Here is a 9517-nt window from a genome sequence, read left to right on the forward strand (position 1 = left end):
ACTATGCTCACGATGCAACTGATGTTGGGAAGGGCTGATGAGCAATTTCTCTGGTCTGCCTACAAGTCAAACTGCACTATGATAACATAGGATTTTAAAATGTCTTTATCTTTTATTTTGGTGGTGGGGAACTGGGAGGACTGTCATTTTTTTCCCCTGGATAGAAATCAGACATATCTTCCGTTTGACTTACCAGGCAATAAGTGGATAATGCCAGCAAATGTCAGTGCAAATTACAGCTGTAGCCTCCTGTTGTCAGCGCTGTGCTGCTCTCTGTCAATTTAATGCAAAGAAACAAGACGGAACTGATAACAAACCTCGGTGAGATTGGAGAGAGCTGACTGTGCCTAGGACAGGAAAAAAAAATATCCTGTAAAGATTAATTTATGACCCTGAAAAATAACCATAGAGAGATTGTTGTTGAAAATTCTGTGACTTGAGGATAGAAGCAGGAAGGGGTAGAACTCTCAAGCGCTGTTACAGTGCTCTGCACATAGTTAAGCACTCAGTAATTTTTGTTAAGCATTTACGATGTGCCAGGCACTGTACTAAGCACTGGGTAGATACAAGATCGGGGTGGACACAGTCCCTGACAATCAATTAATCACTGATATTTAATGAGCTCTTAGTATGTGCAGAGCACTGTACTAACTGCTTAGGAGAGTACAATATAACAGAGCTAGCAGTCACTTTTTCCTGCTCACAGAGAGCTTGCGTTCTAGAAGGGGAGACAGACATTAATATAAATCAATAATTTATATTATAGAAATTCTAAAATATGTAATTTTAAAATGCGTACATAAGTGCTGTGGAGTTGAGGGTGGGGCAAATATCGAATGCCCAAAGGTCCAGGCCCAAGTGCACAGATGATCCAGAAGAGAGGGGGAGTCTGGGATCTTGCCTTATGCCACCAAGTCATTTCCCACCCATAGCGACACCACGGACACATCTCTCCCAGAGTGCCCTGATCTCCATCTGCAATCATTCTGGCAGTGTATCCATAGAATTTTCTTGGTAAAAATATGGAAGCGGTTTACCATTGCCTCCTTCCATGGAGTAAACTTGAGTCTCCGCCCTTGACTCTCCCTCATATTTCTGTTGCCCAGCATGGGTGAGTTTTGAGTTGGAGCAGATTGCCTTCCATTCGCTAGCCACTGCCCAAGCTAGGAATGGAACGGGTATGCCTCTGCTTGACTCTCCATCCCATAGCCGAGACTGGTAGAGGACTGAAAACTCTCCAGGTGCGACCCTGAGGCGGGTGTCTGGGATAAGAGGCCTTAATTGGGAAAGGTCTCTTAGATGATATGTGACCTTAATAATGTTTTGAAGGTAGGGAGCGTGGCGGTCTGGCATACATGGAGGGGGAAGGAGTTCCAGGCTAGTGGGAGAATGTGGGAAAAGGTTCGGTGGCAAGATAGAAGGGACCGGGGCACAGTGGTGCTAGGCGAGCAAAGTGTGCATGCTGGGATGTAGTAGGAGATTAAGAAGTTGAGGTAGGAGGGGGCAAGCTGTTTGAGTGCCTTAAAGCCAATGGTAAGGAGTTTCTGTTTAATGCAGAGGTGATAGACAGGCATCGGAAGTTCTTGAGGAGTGGGAGACATGCGCTGAATGTTTTTTATTGAAATATGATTCGTGCAGCAGAGTGAAATATGGTTTGGAGTGGGGAGAGACAGGAGGCCAGGAGGTGAGCAAGGAGGCAGATGCAGCAATCAAGAAGGGATTAGACATGTGCTTGGATCAGCGAAGTAGCAGTTTGGGTGGAGAGGAAAGGGCAGATTTTAACAATGTTGTGAAAGTAAAACTAACAGGATTTGGTGACAGATTGAATATGTGGGTGAATTGAGAGACATGAGTCTAGGTCAATGCCAAGATTAAGGGCCTGTGGGATAGGGAAGATATTAGTATTTCCTACAGAGATGGAAAAGATAGGGGGAGGGCAGGGTTTGGATGGGAAGATAAAGTGTTGAGGTTTGGAGCATTTAGTTTAAGATGTTGGCCGCACATCCAGGTAGAGATGCCCTAAAGGCATGAGAAAATGTGAGGTTGTAGGGAAGGAAAGAGGTCAAGGCTGGAAATGTAGATTGGGGAATCATCTGCATAGAGTTGATTGAAGCCATGGGAGTTGAATAAGTTCTCCAAGAGAGAGGATGTTGATGGAAAATCGGAAGGGACCTAAAACTGAGCCTCAAGAGACCTCCATTGCTTAGAGGGTAGGAGGCAGAGGAGGAGCCAGTAGAAGGAATTGAGAGGATGTGACCAGAGAGACAGGAGGAGAACCAAGAGAAGATAATGACAGTGAAGCCAGGGTTGGGTAGAGTTTCAAGGAGAAGGGAGTGGTCTACAATGTCAACAGCATTTGAGAGGTCCAGGAGGAGTAAGTTAGAGTAGAGGCCATCAGAGACGATGGTCATGCGTTATTTTAGAAAGGACTGTGTCTGTGTAATGAAGGGGGCAGAGGCCAGATTGGAGGGGATCAAGGAGAGAATTGGAGGAGAAGTGGAGACGGAGGATGTAAACAACTTGCTCAAGGAGTTTGGAGAGGAATGGTAGGAGGGAGATGGGGCAATAACTGGAGGGAACCTTGGGATTTTTTTAGGATAGGAGATACATAAGCATGCTTGAAAGCAGTGGGGAAGTGTCCCACAAATGGCTCACAATCTTAATCCATATTTTACAGATGAGGTAATAGAGGCAAAGAGATGTTAAGTGCCTCGGTTATATCCATGAGGACAATGAGGAGAATAATAACAATAATAATAATTGTGGTATTTATTAAGTGCTTACTGTGTACAAGGCACCGTACTAAATGCCGGGGTACATACAATATAATCGAGATGGACACAGTACCTGTCCCATATGGGGTTCACAGTCTTAACCCCCATTTTACAGATGAGGTAACTGAGTCCCAGTGAAGTGACTTGCTCTAGGTTACACCACAGACAAGTGGTAGAGCTGAATTTAGAACGCAGGTCCCCTGAGTCCCAGGCTCGGGCTTTTTCCCTCTGGAACTGTAAATGTTGAACTTTCAATGTGCTGCTCCAGCCACAGCTGGACAGTACCTTCAGAGGGAAACCAGACTAAATGGCTCCCTTGTGTCCCTGCCTGAGATCCAGCAGCTGGGCATGCTTTTGGGGGGCACCTGCAGACATGAGAGAAGTTCATTCATTCATTTAATCATATTTACTGACCGCTTACTGTGTGCAGAGCACTGTACTAAGCACTTGAGAGAGTACACTATAACAATAGACACATCGCCTGCCCACAATAAGCTTACAGTCAAGAGGGGGAAGTGATAAGTGGTAATATAAACTATGACCCTCAGAGACTAGAGTTTCTCTGTGTGCTTCCAAGCAGAAGCTTGAACAACTCATGAGACAAGTCATTGCACTCCCTAAGAGAATAGTGAGTTTAGATGGATCTTTGTTTCTGTTTGAAAAGGAATCTGAAAAGCAGGTCTATAGGAATGAGCTTGGTATCTAAATGCTTTTGTTCTGCATGTTTAAATTGTTTACTCTAACTTGTGCTTTTCATATATGGTGATATAGCCTCTCAATGATCTTTGGCCTTAGTCATAATGTAAAATCTCTTAAAAAACAACAAGAAAAAAAGACCAAACTACTTTCTGAAAAGAAGAGGAGCCATTAAGTCACAAGACACCACAGAGGGAAATTTTCATTGAATTGATGGGTACCATATAAGGGTGTTGTTTCTAAGTAAAGAATGTGCCAGCCACAGCTTTGGCCATGGTGAATTCCATTTACATGGAACAGCTAAATTTTACATAGATCACCAGTCCCTTCCTTCTCTGTTCAACGCTCCAAACAAAACTTAGCAGCTTCAGCAGAAGATAGTTCTGTTGTATCTTCTATCATAGGCACCATTTTGAATGAGGCTTCCACACATGTGCAGTTCAATTGTAAATAGGGATGTAAATAGGATGTCCACAAATAAAATATGATACTAAGTAAACTTTGGCATACTTTTGTAAGAGGGAGGCATATGGGTGATTTTCTTGTACATTTCAACTGAACATGACACTAAGGAACTGAGGCATATTTTCAATTTGGGGTCAAATTTGTATTTTTTATGGGCCATTTTTATTAAAGATTGAATATGAACATGACATGCAGGTATTGCTTCCAATTACAGAAGCAGAGCCAACGGCTCAAGGCATGCTGGTGTAAGGACATTAGGATGGGTGGGTGATACAAGATAAAAGCAGATTCCATTATCTTGAGCCTCAGAACTGATTAGGACAAATCACTGGAAGGGAAAATGATGTTTCAGGAGAATTAGGTCCTGGCAGAGGCTGGTTTGGGACCTCACATCTTCAGATAATCAAGGGGGTCGGGGGTGGGAGGGGAGAGAGAGAGAGAGAGAAATGCTTCTTGGATATGGACATGGAATTAATTTAGTTACCAGATTTGCTTCTGCAAAAATACCCTTTAATGCCATTTTTTTCAAATTTGAAATGTGAGAGGGTGGTAAACCCAGAATCACTTTAAATGTGAATAGTCAAACTATTCTGAACTTGAAAAGCAATAAATGTAGTGATACTTTACTGACCAGAGGGAAAAGATGAAAACATCAATTTATTCTAAGACATTTAAAACAATGGGGCAGTGGAGAATGGACAATTCTGCTTCTACATATTCGAAGAGTGAAAAAAGTGAATGTGTATTTTTGAATATTTTAATACTTTATTCTTCAGATTGAAAAAAAAGGAGTGAAATGGTAATCTCTGCTCAAAGAGGAGCTCTGACTTTATAAGATATAAGCCATCTTGAAGTTTTAGACTATGTTTCCTTGCTGCTTTGACTTTGATGTTTCTGCCCAGGCATACATTTATCTTTCTGTTTCACCTTTCTCTAGTGAACAGTGACAGAGAGTTAAAAGGGAACATCTGAGTGGGATAAATAGCTTAACTTTGATCCACCCGCAAATCACACTACATTTAACCAATATGAAGTGGGATCAGGGAGTTTCCAGTTGGCTCTTAATCATGGGCCAAACTTAATAGCACGGATGGTGGCGGCATAATCTATTGATAATAAACCGCCTTCAGGGCGGCCCTGTTATGGATGGGTTCTCTTTTTGAAGAGGTGACCGTGACAGCTATACATACCGAGCAGTCTCTTTCACACTTGCCCAGTGGGCTTCTGCAAAGAGGCAGCTGGTAAACATCTAACAGCTCCCACAGGTAGAGATTTTCCAGCACCTGGCAATGCTAATATTTGAATGTAGGAGTTTCTTGTAAGTCATTGGAGCCCTTGGGGGAAAATGCATTTTCTTGGTTTATTTCTGATTTGCTCTCCTTTTCAGCCTAATTATTGCATCGACGATGCAGAAGAGATCAAGCCGCTTTGCTATACAACTTCAGAGCCCCTCCTTTTCCCAATAATGGGGCAATGCTGCCATGCAGGTGCAAACCCTCCTGTACTTCTCCCTAAGTCTTAAGGAAGTCCCAGACAGGGAAAGGGCTCTCATGGGAGAGGCCCATAATCACTCCCTTTGAAACAATTTCTGCAATGCAAAATAAGTCCGGATTCCAATTACATTAATGAAACTCCAGGGACCCCCTTCATTTTAGCATCCCTAAATGCCCTGTGCTACTGCAATCCGCATTGGCAGTTCTTCATCACCATCATCGTCATCAAATAACATTACAGCATGAAACCATGAGACCGGGCATTCCCTTGAGGTAAAAAACTGCCCTGAAACTTGAGGGGCCATAAGGTATTTCCAGGTTTCTTGACTTTTCAAGTTCACCCAGCCACCATTTCTTCCACCTCCCCCATCCAGACAGTCAGTTAGTCAATCTTATTTACTGAGCACTTACTGTGAGCAGAGCACTGTACTAAGCACTTAGGAGAGTACACCATAATAATAAACAGACATGTTCCCTGACCACAAAGAGCTTATAAGTGGGCATCATAGATAGGAAGGCCAAGACTGGGCTTTTCTGTGGGGGGTCTCCTTGGGCAGGGGCCAAGGTTACATTATAGTGGGAACTCCTAATGGGTGTCTCTCCAGTCAATCATATTAATTGGAATGCTTACTCTGTGCAGAACACTGTTCAATACAACACCAGGCTCACCATGCCCCTACAGTCATTACAATACTAAGTAGGTTTACTTCAGTCAAAACCAAGAATGTCCCCCGCCCCCAACCCTTTTTGAAATAGAGAGCTCCAGGTGTGGGGCTTGGAGAGGAGGGTCACCCTTGTGTGGTTTGTTAAGCATAAAATAAATGGATTAGACTGGTCATTACTGGATCACTTAGGATAGGAATTTAGAGAAGCAGCCTGGCACATAGTAAGCATTTAATAAATACTATAAAAAATGGGGAGTGGAGAGACTAAGTGAATATTAAAGATCAGCAGTGTCAGTTAACATAATAATAATAATAATAATGTTGGTATTTGTTAAGCACTTATTATGTGCCGAGCACTGTTCTAAGCACTGGGGTAGATACAGGGTAATCAGGTTGTCCCACGTGAGGCTCACAGTTAATCTCCATTTTACAGATGAGGGAACTGAGGCTCAGAGAAGTGAAGTGACTTGCCCACAGTCACCCAGCTGACAAATGGCAGAGCCGGGATTCGAACCCATGACCTCTGACTCCCAAGCCCGGGCTTTTTCCACTGAGCTGCCCTACTTCTATCCATGAAGGTTGGGAACTATAACTATTCAAGCCTGCAATTAAAAGAGATCTGATAGACTGTAAACTCCTTGAGGGCAGGAATCAGCTCCTACCTACTTTTTTTTTAAATGGTATTTGTTAAGCACTCACTATGGGCCAAGCATTGTTCTAATCACGGGGTAGATAAAAGGTAATTAATTCGTTCATTCAATAGTATTTATCGAACGCTTACTACGTGCAGAGCACTGTACTAAGCACTTGGAATGTACAATTCGGCAACAGATAGAGGAAATCCCTGCCCAGTGTCGGGCTCACACTCTAATCGGGGAGAAAGATGGACAGAAACAAGACAACATAATCACTCAGGTTAGACATAGTCCATGTCCCATAGATGAAGTTACTGAGGCCCAGAGAAGTTAAGTGACTTGTCCAAGGACACAAAGCAGACAAGTGGCAGAGTCAGGACTAGAATCCAGGTCCTTCTAACTCCCAGGCCCATGCTCTATCCATTAGGCCACACTGCTCCTCACTTACTCTATTGTACACTCCCAAGAGCTTATTATGGTGGTCTGCACACAGTAAGCATTCATTAATAAACACCATTTGGCTGATTGACAGATTGATCCCAGGCCTAAGAAGTTAAGGAATGGGGCTCAAAGAAATTTGAGAAATACTTTTCTATTCCCTTTTTGGTTTGCTTTCATGGGAACCGGTGTTTGAGAGTGCTCTGAATGAGTTGGCCACAGGAGATACTGGATTCTCAGTGGGGCTGTGGGGAGCAGTGGGAAGCATTAAGCTGAGCAAAGCAGGAGAAGCGCAGACAGGGGAAAGTGCAGATTTTGTGGGCAGGTGAAACAATCTTAAAAGGCTGAGGATTTTTCTGAATTAATCTTTAACACTAAGATCAGCCAGGATCAAGAATCAGGGAATATCAAGGGAAAAAGTTTAGAATCCCTGGGATTGGAGTAAAATTAGCAACATATTTGTTGCTAATATATTCTAACATATTCCAATATATTCTGCTACACCAGATTAGACTGATAAAAGGAAAGGGTAAACTAACAGACTAACCACTTCAAAAAGGCAAAAGGATTAGAAATAATCCTTAGAAATAATCGAGAAGCAGCGGGGCTCAGTGGAAAGAGTCCGGGCTTGGTAGTCAGAGTTCATGGGTTCAAATCCCGGCTCTGCCACTCATCAGCTGTGTGACTGTGGGCAAGTCACTTAACTTCTCTGTACCTCAGTTCCCTCATCTATAAAATGGGGATAAAGACTGTGAGCCTCACGTGGGACAACCTGATTACCCTGTATCTACTCCAGCGCTTAGAACAGTGCTCTGCACATAGTAAGCGCTTAACAAATACCAACAAGAAAAAAAAAACAAACAACATGATTACCCTGTATCTACCCCAGCGCTTAGGACAGTGCTCTGCACATAGTAAGCGCTTAACAAATACCAACATTATTAAATAATATCACTTGGGATGTACAGAGTATCTTTCCTCAAAGCACTTTGCCACTGTCCCCTATTTAAAGAGGGGGAAACTAAGGAACAAGAAATTAAGTGACGTCTCCAAAATCCCATTCATTAGTCAGTCAACACAGAGCCATATCTCCTGACTACCACTCCACTTGCTTTTTTTTATGGTAATTGTTAAGTGCTTACTATGTATCAGGCACTGTACTAAGCATTGGGAAAAATAGAAGCTAATCAGATCGGACACATCATTATTTTTATCCAGCAGGGGAAAAAAAGTCATGTAGAAACCAGGGCCGGAACAAGAACACTATAACAGAATCCAAGTGACCTGAAGCTCTTTGGCCTGCTCCATGGATTCTAGTAAAGGCATTAGTCTTCCCAGTCCTTGCCCTTGAACATTTCATCTACGTTTACTTATCTATCTGTTCTAAACTTTTTTTAAATTTTTTCTCCTTAATCTGTATTGGCAAAATATATGAGTCCCACTGATTCATTTGGGATATATCGATCAATCAATCAGTGGTTATTTATTGTTCATTCATTAATTCAATCGTATTTATTGTGCACTTATTGTGTGCAGAGCACTGTACTAAGCGCTTGGGAGAGTATAACAATAAGCAGACACATTCTCTGCCCACAATGAGCTTACAGTCTAGAGGAGAAGGCAGACGTTAATATAAATTATGGCTGTGTACATAATAATAATAACTGAGGTATTTATTAAGCACTTACTATGTGCCAGGCACTATATATACTAACTGCTGGGGTGGATACAAGCAAACCGGGTTGGACACAGAAGTGCTGTAGGCTGAGAGAGGGGTGAAAAAAAACCTGTAAGCTCATTGTGGGCAAGGAATGTTGTATTGTACTTTCCCAAACACTTAGTACAGTGCTCTCCACACAGTAAGAGCTCAATAAATATGATTACAAGTGCTCAATAAAGATGACTGAATGAATGGATAATTTTCATTTGGTTTTCTCCATTCCCAGATCCATCCTTGCTTTGCTGGGGAAAGGGAAGAGGCACCGGGGCCCAAATTATATTTGGAATGGAGAGAAAACTTTTCTGGACAGCTGCATTCATTCATTCATTCATTTAATCGTATTTATTGAGCACTTACTGTGCGCAGGCAGGATAGGAGAGGAAGCAATTCAAGGGACCAGATATTAGATTCTGAACAAGCAAACCTGTTACGGGAGAAATTGCCTGGCCACTCCAAGGCATTCTAATCCCGACTCTGCCACTTGCTTTTTCTTTTTTTATGGTAATTGTTAAGTGCTTACTATGTACCAGGCACTATACTAAGCACTGGGAAAGATAAAAGCTAAGCAGATCGGACACAATCCATGTCCCATATGGAGCTCACAGTCTGAATGGAGCTCAGTTACTGAGCT

General features: G+C 42.6%; 1 non-coding gene across 1 annotated transcript; it reads right to left on the reverse strand.

The window, feature by feature from the left end:
* Positions 1-1121: 1121 nt before the first annotated feature.
* LOC114813958 lies at positions 1122-1259 on the reverse strand. The gene has a single exon (XR_003761702.1). It is a non-coding gene; the product is annotated as a small nucleolar RNA SNORA7 (small nucleolar RNA).
* Positions 1260-9517: the final 8258 nt, after the last annotated feature.

Source organism: Ornithorhynchus anatinus, chromosome 8 (genome assembly GCF_004115215.2).
Source record: "Ornithorhynchus anatinus isolate Pmale09 chromosome 8, mOrnAna1.pri.v4, whole genome shotgun sequence".
Lineage (NCBI taxonomy): Eukaryota > Metazoa > Chordata > Mammalia > Monotremata > Ornithorhynchidae > Ornithorhynchus > Ornithorhynchus anatinus.